The sequence below is a fragment of the Apium graveolens genome, chromosome 6 (genome assembly GCF_009905375.1).
Source record: "Apium graveolens cultivar Ventura chromosome 6, ASM990537v1, whole genome shotgun sequence".
Lineage (NCBI taxonomy): Eukaryota > Viridiplantae > Streptophyta > Magnoliopsida > Apiales > Apiaceae > Apium > Apium graveolens.
The window spans coordinates 232,863,664-232,872,100 of record NC_133652.1 but is presented as its reverse complement, the minus strand read 5'-3'; the positions used below and the strand labels follow the sequence as shown (position 1 = coordinate 232,872,100).

The window sequence follows — 8,437 nt, the reverse complement described above, 5'->3', positions numbered from 1 at the left end:
CAATGACATTTAATCTAGTATTGTCAGTCCAGCTATCGCAGCTAATACCTTTGAGATCAAGCCTGGAATAATTCATATGGTACATAATTCAGTCCAGTTTGGGGGTGCTCCAACGGAAGATCCTAATATGCACATTAGGGATTTCATCAAGATCTGCGACACCTTTAGGTTCAATGGTTTGTCTGAGGATACGGTGAAACTGAGACTTTTCCCATTATCTCTAAGGGATAAAGATAAGAGCCGGTTACACTCTCTACCAGCTGGTTCTATCACTACTTGGGAGGATCTTGCTCAGAAGTTTCTCACTAAATTCTTCCCTATGACAAAGATAGCTACACTCAGGAATGCACTTACTCAATTTGCGTAGCAATCAGGAGAAACTCTATGTGAAGCTTGGGAGCACTACAAGGAGATGCTTCAGAAGTGTCCTCATCATGGCATGCCTGACTGGATGATTATCAACTACTTTTATAATGGTTTAGGAGCACAGTCTAGACCCATGCTCGATGCAGCATCCAGTGGAGCATTATGGGCAAAGAGCTATGAGGAAGCTTATGGTCTAATTAAACTGATGGCTGCTAATGAATATCAGTATCCAACCCATAGATTGCAACAAGGCAAGGTAGTAGGAGTTCTTAAAATGGATACAACTACGGCTATCACTGCTCAACTAAAGGCGTTGTCTATGAAAATTGATTGTCTGGCTAACTATTGTGTTAATCAGATAACCAATGTTTGTTGTAACAACCCAAATTCGGGGTCAAGATTTGGTGTCACTAAACAATCATTACATAAAATAAAGAAATAAATAAATAACCCCTTGAATTCGGATCTTTTATAGGTTATGGTATAAAACACGAATCTAACCTTCTACAACTCACCACAACTAGAATACAAGTGTAAATACCCTTGACCTAATGCTCTTGTCACATTCTTCTAACACCTTCAACCTCTCGCAGTGGAAATTTCTCTAACTTCTGCTGACTATCAAAGCTATTCACTTTTATCCTTATATGTTTCTGGAAGAAATAAGAATTTACAAAGCAAGAGTGAGACAAAAATGCCCAGCAAGTATATAATTTGAGTTTCAAACATTAATATCAAAGAAAACTTCCGGAAAAAATCTTAAAACAATTTTAAACAATTATATTTATTTGAGTGAGTTGAGCAACTAAACGATGGTTGTCACCAGCCATCAACTATAAGTCCAAGAGTGACAAGAGATTCCTAAATTCTTCTCAGAATCAGGATTTTGTCCGGTTTTGGAATCATAAAACCTTTTGAGAGAGAATGCCCTTAATGGCGATCAACAACAAATTATACTGGACACTAGTTCGCATCTATATTCTGCTGAGCAGTCAGAATATAATACAGATCTATATCTCAATATATAGATCCAGTCGGATATCCGGGCACTACGGCCCATCTCGAGGCACCAGTCATCCCGGTCCTCAGGATTAAGACACACTTAATCCTCAAAACATCATCATTATGCAGCCCATGGATTATTTTGATGTCAAATCATTTTGAATTCAAAACATCCCAATTCAGGGTTCGCAAATAACCCGAAAGAATGGGTATTTGCTCAAGAGAGCAATCGAAATAGGAACAAGAATAAAAGAACATGCATAATTAGAGTAATTGCAGCGAAATGTAAAATAGTTAACTATTCTGAACTTAGAATAAGAGCGAATAAATATTTGCAGTATTTTAAAAGAAAAATCAGGAATGCTTGCAGTATTTAAAAGAAAGTTCGGGAATACTTGCAGTATTTAAAAGAAAGTTCGGGAATACTTGCCTCAATAAGCTTTAACCGCTATTACTGGTTGACTTTGGTTTGACTTGATCGTTCAGCTTTATCATCAAACTACTATCCTATTCTGGATACGATCCCAACATTCAGACTCTTCAGTTGGAACTTCGTTGATCTCGACGTCTAATCACTAGATCGTTCCTAGTCCGATGTCAAGTCTCGGGTCTTCCGTCTAAAACCTATAGGGTTGAAATACCCTAATTCAGATAACCACTTAAGCTTAACATCAAATCGTTATCCTATTCTACCCATTCGGTTTCATAACCGAATTCATATTTATATGTATTATAGAAATACACATAGCAATTATGGTTCACATCTTCGAAACTCGGTTCGGTATTTAATTTCGGAAAATACGTATATTTGTCATTTTGAAAAATAGGGTAATCGATTATTCACAAAATATCTTGTCATGTCACGTAATTAGGTTTCATAAAGTTCAATTATATTCTCGTTCAACGTTTCCGACAATTATAGGTTACGTTTCCGTATTTTCGGAATTAATTTTCCCGAAAATCGGGCAGCGTTTCCTCTATTTATCGGCCTACCCGTCGAATCATCTCGACGTCAAATTCACAACACAACAACAACCAATCATCCACAACTATAATTCATAATTCCCAAACACTATTATTTTTTCATGGTTATTCGTATTTTATTCGTATTTTATGTTTCAATTCGTTTCGAAATTAATGTTACAAGTAATTTTTATTTGATTAATAAATGTAGGACTCAAAAATAATTCATTATCGCCCACCGTCGACTCACCGAAGTTCCCCGTCGACGGCGGTAAAATTTATCGGTGCCCGACACATGTCGGGTTTCCAAATAAATTTCACCGATTAAACATTAACTTCGCGCATAATATTTATTTATTATTTCACAAAAATCAATTAACAATTTATGCAGGAAAACAATCCCCAACCAAAACAACAGTAACAACATCGATATAGCCACGGGCCACCTGGCCGGAAAAATCCAGCGGCGACCGAAAAGAAATCAACAGATAGCAACAAGGCAAGACAACAACCAAGTGTTGGATTTTTAACGCAGCGGGGCATGGCAAAACACTTTTACACATACAAAATCCAAATAAAAGCATATAAATCGTGAATAAAAATTTGAGGGATCGAATCTAACCTTTTAAAATAATTCGGAGACAACGATCAGAGATCCTTAGCAGTTGCTCCTCAAGTGTGAAGCACTCCACCGATATCCACCAAGAAAACGATGTTAAGGAGCAGGAAGGAGGTGGAGAGAATTGGGTTTTCCAAACTTTTTGGGTTTTCGGGTTTCGAGGTTGGAATAAAATTAGGGTCTATAATAGTATATTTATAGGCAAAATTTTCAGCTGAAATTTTCCCATAAATATTATTATTATTATCCCATTTATTATTCTCATTAATAATTAAAATACCTTTTAATCATTAATCCTTTTTCTAAACACTTTAGAAATAATTATCTCTCTTGATTTAGTTTCCAAAAATTAAATCCTTAATTAATAATATTAAGAACTTTTCTTAATTAATTTATAATCAATTAAATCTCATTTAATCAATTATTAAATTTTCCAAATAATTATTTATTTCATAAATAAATAATTATTAGCCATTATTAATTAATTCCTCCACCAATAAATCATTCTCTTTTATGGTGTGACCCTGTAGGTTCAATATTAAGCCGGTAGTAGAAATAAATAATAATAAAACTATTTTATCATTATTTATATAAATTCTCTAATTTATTAAATATGATTAATTAATTAATCACATTTATTCTACATCGTGAGTGATGCTTCTCAACATATCGCGACTATCCTGATAATATGAATTCACTGCTTAGAATACCAAGAACCTGTCAGTGAATAGTTATCGTACAATAAACTCCTTCTACCCTATAATGTCCCGATTAAATACAAGGCATGGATCTCGTGTCAAGCCTATATAATTCAATCACTTTGCTTACCATTTACTATGCATAGTTCTATGCAAATTAGAAACTCCTTTCTAATTTCATTTACTCTGGCCAGAGATTCCTGAACTAGCATAAGTGGATCAGCCTTGAACATTCGCTTCCTTCACTGGAAGGGGTAGAACCTTTATTGATCATACACTATCTTCGTGTACAAATTCCTATACCCAAAAGAGCCCTAATAATTGTCCCTGGAGACTAAGAACTAAACCAAAGCATAGTTCAGTGTACACAAGATGACTATGATGACCTCAAGTCTAAGGATACTTGTACAACTATCACTATATGAACAACTGCTGACACGTGAGTGAACTCCATCAGTTGTTCAGCTGTGCGAGTCATGTTCAGTGAACTTATTCTATAATAAGCACCTACATACTAGCTATAGTGTCACCACACAAATGTCTATGAGAACAGACATCCTTCATAATGAAGCAAGCATAGTATGTACCGATCTTTGCGGATTATTAATTACCAGTTAGTAATCCTATGACCAGGAACTATTTATGTTTAGAGTTATCATCTTTTTAGGTCTCACTATTATGATCTCATCATAATCCATAAAAAGCTTTACTCTAAACTATGGTATATCTTATTTAAACACTTAAATAGATAGAGCCCGTAATAAAAACAAAACAAGTCTTTTATTAATATCAATGAAATCAAAACAGATTACATAAAAGTTATTCCTAAATCCTAATACATGATTGGACTTAGGACATATTCCTTTCAATCTCCCACTTGTACCAAAGCCAATCACTCTGGTATCTAATACCCATCTTGTCTTCATGACGATCAAAGTGACTTTCATAAAGTAACTTTGTGAGTGGGTCTGCTATGTTGTTATGTGTGTCAACTCTAATTCAATACAATACAAGAAATGTTACCGCGCTCCCACTAACCCTTTTGTAGACGCATGGTTCATCTGCATTTTTGATAAAATCAACCTCTTTGATTGTCTTATCAAAACGAATGTTCCATCTTTCGAGAAGCTTGCTTTAAACCACATATGGTCCGCAGTAGCTTACACACTAGGTTTTCATTTCTCTTGGAAAGAAAACCATCTGGCTAATTGCCAGATCTCATAGTCGTAGTAAGCAACAATCGTAAGCAAAATCCTAACTGATTTTAACAGGGCTACAGGTAAAAGGTTTCATCAAAGTCAATCCATTGCCTTTGTTTGAATCCTTTTGCCACAAGCTTGGCCTTAAAGGTCTCCACCTGGCCATCTGCTATAATCTATTTTTTGTATACCGTATACATAGATTCCATTCTGGATTTCATGGCACTATGCCATTTCTCTGAGTCAACACTACTCATAGCCTCATTATAGGTCACAGGGTCGTCATCATCAATGATCAACAACTCATTGTCATTCTCAATGACAAGGCCATAATACCTCTCAGGTTGGCGAGACACTCTCCCTGACCTATGAATGGGCTGTTCCACAAAAGGTTGTTCAGTCAGAACAGGTGTTTCCACTCGATCTGTAGTAGTTTGTGCTTCTTGAACTTCATCAAGTTCAATTTTGCTCCCACTGTTTCCTTCAAGGATAAACTCCTTTTCCAAGAAGGTAGCATGTCTGGAGACAAACACCCGATGATCGGTGCAAAAGTAATACCCTAAAGTCTCTTTAGGATATCCCACAAAACTACATTTTCCGGATCGATATTCCAGCTTATCTGGGTCAACTTTCTTGACATAAGCTGGACATCCCCAAATCTTAACGTGTTTAAGACTCGGTTTCCTTTCTTTCCATATCTCATACGAAGTTTGAGGAACAGATTTTGGAAGGCACCTTATTCAGTAAATATGCTTAAGTTTCCAATACATAACCCCATAGGAATACTGGAAGATTTGCATAGCTCATCTTGGACCGAACTATGTCTAACAAAGTTCGATTTCTCCTTTCAGATTCTAATCTGGAGGAGTCCACTGGGAGACTATACCATTTACTTTGAGATAATCCAGAAACTCTCCGTTCAAGTATTCACCACCTCGATCTAATCGAAGAATTATAATACTATGTTTGGTTGTTTCTCCACTTCATACTTATATTCTTTGAACCTTTCAAAGGCCTCAGACTTGTGTTTCATCAAACACATATCTGAATCCAGATCTATCATCTATGAAAGTAATGAAGTATGAAAATCCACCCATGGCTTGCGTAGACATTGGTCCACATACATCTGTGTGTACCATTCCTAGCAAATTTGCAGCCCTCTCTCCATGTCTACTAAATGGAGACTGCAATGTCACTATAAAGTGATATTTTCATCATCCCTTTTCTTTTATTAGTTTGTTCAATCTGAAATAAATTATGTCACATACATACAGACCATTATTTAAAGCACCACGTCCATAAAGAATATTATCTCTAAGAATAGAACATTCATTATTCTCAATAATAAATGAAAATCCAGCCAAGTCTAACATGGGAATAATATTCCTCACAATCGAGGGAACAAAATAACAATTATTTCAAACAATAGTCTTGCCCGTAGGCCTATGTAAATGAAATGATTCTACATCTACAGCAGCAACTCTTGCTCCATTTCCCATCAGTAGAACCACTTCCTCTTCCTCAAGAGTCCTACTTCTCCTTGGTCCCTGCAACAATCGCAGATATGAGAACCACAGGCGGTATCGAATACCCAAGTAGAAATTTGATTTAATGACATATTCACTTCTATCATGAACATACCTGAATCAGAAGCGGTAGTCTCACTACCCTTCTTCTTCTTCAATTCTGCAAGGTAAACCTTGCAGTTCCTCTTCCAGTGCCCCACCTTGTTACAGTGAAAGCAAACAATTTTTGCTCTCGGGGTCTTCAGCTTTTGGTGGAACCGGCATTTTCTCACCTACTTTCTTCTTCTTGAAAGAGTTCCTCTTCCTTTTCTTAGGATTGGAACCTTCACCAATTGGAAGAACAGAACTCTTCTTAGGGGAAAAATTCGATTCCGCAGTCTTCAACATGTTGTGGAGTTCAGGCAAGCTGACATCCAACTTATTCATGTGAAAGTTCACAACAAACTACGAGAACGAACTCGGAAGCGATTGCAAGACCAAGTCTTGGCTCAGCTCCCCATCCATGGCAAAACCAAGTTGTCCAAGACGTTCAATCAAATTGATCATCTTAAGTACATGGTCATTCGCAGATGATCCCTCAGACATTCTACAACCGAACAACTGCTTCGATATCTCATATCGAGCTGTCCTCCCCGCCATATCATACAACTCTTGTAGATGCATGAGGATAGTGTGAGCATCCATATGCTCATGTTGCTTCTGTAGCTCAATGTTCATGGAAGCTAGCATGATGCATTGAGCAACATTTGCATCATCTATCCACTTACGATACAAAACATATTCATCATTATGTGTATCACTAGCAGGTTCAGTAGGCTTAGGTGAGTCAATCACGTATTCCAGCTTTTCAATCCTGAGAACAATTCTCAAGTTTCGAAGTCAGTCAGCATAATTAGGACTAGTCAATTTGTGAGCATCTAGTATGCTCCTGAGTGATAGTGCAGAAGACATAACGTACAAAGTAAATCTGTAAATGATAAACACATAACAACACTTAGCAAATATTCGATTTCATTTTAAAACACTATATGAATCGGGTCTTTATTCATAAGTGGCTCCCACTAGCTTTCCTAATTTATTCAACCCCCTACGTGAAAAATTAAGCATTCATAATGCTAGTAGGAATAGGGATCCTACATTCCATTACACGACCCCGACTGTAGCACGAACCGCCATGTAATGTTCAATAGGCAGACAACTCTTGTCAATTACATCTCATGTTATTCCCTAATCAAACTTTAGCCTCTTGAATAATTGAGTCTTGGCTGTAGCACGACAAACTCAATATTCTAAGTCAAGTCTAACCCAACATTCCGTACAGTTGAATCAGTCCCCAAAGGCCCACGGCTGTAGCACGTACCGACCTTTAGATTCTTATTCAATGTACACATCTCTATGTAATAGACAAGTATTTCATATTTCGAAATCAAAGCCCTCGGCTGTAGCACGAACCGACAATGATTCAAAAATAAGAACTACTTTTCTATCATGTTGGAAGGCTATGACCGACACAAGCCCGTTGTGTCATTGGCCAATTACTACTTGATATTATTTAATTTTAGAGGGATTATATTACGTTACAATCATAATCATATTATAAAGAAATTCTTCCTTTTAAATTAAATATTTCAAATCAATAATCAATAATCAGATGATTCCCAGATCGGGTGGAGCATTGTCAAGAGGCGTCACTTAATAACCCTTTCTTACAGATAGAAATCTGTTGTTGACAGAATCATCCTTTCTTTCATATCGAAAATTCATATTCAATTACGTGTTTCATAAACACAAGAATCTCATGATTGTATTCATAATATTATTCTTAAGGTTATGAAACAATTTCACTATACTAGGTTGTCTAACAAACGCCTTATGTTTATTTAAGTTCACCTAAATCTATCATCGCATGATAAACTAATCATATATCACATATATAAACATGAATAAACATCAAGGTAGGCATATTATATCATCTAGCACATTGGTCTAAGCATTATACATCTCTATGTATCACATGAAGCATTTAAAAGCAACTAAAATAGTTAAAAATAGCTTTAAAACACT

At 36.2% G+C, this 8,437-nt stretch overlaps 1 non-coding gene across 1 annotated transcript; it reads right to left on the bottom strand.

The window, feature by feature from the left end:
* Positions 1-334: 334 nt before the first annotated feature.
* Positions 335-441, bottom strand: LOC141669905 (small nucleolar RNA R71). The gene has a single exon (XR_012554152.1). It is a non-coding gene; the product is annotated as a small nucleolar RNA R71 (small nucleolar RNA).
* Positions 442-8,437: the final 7,996 nt, after the last annotated feature.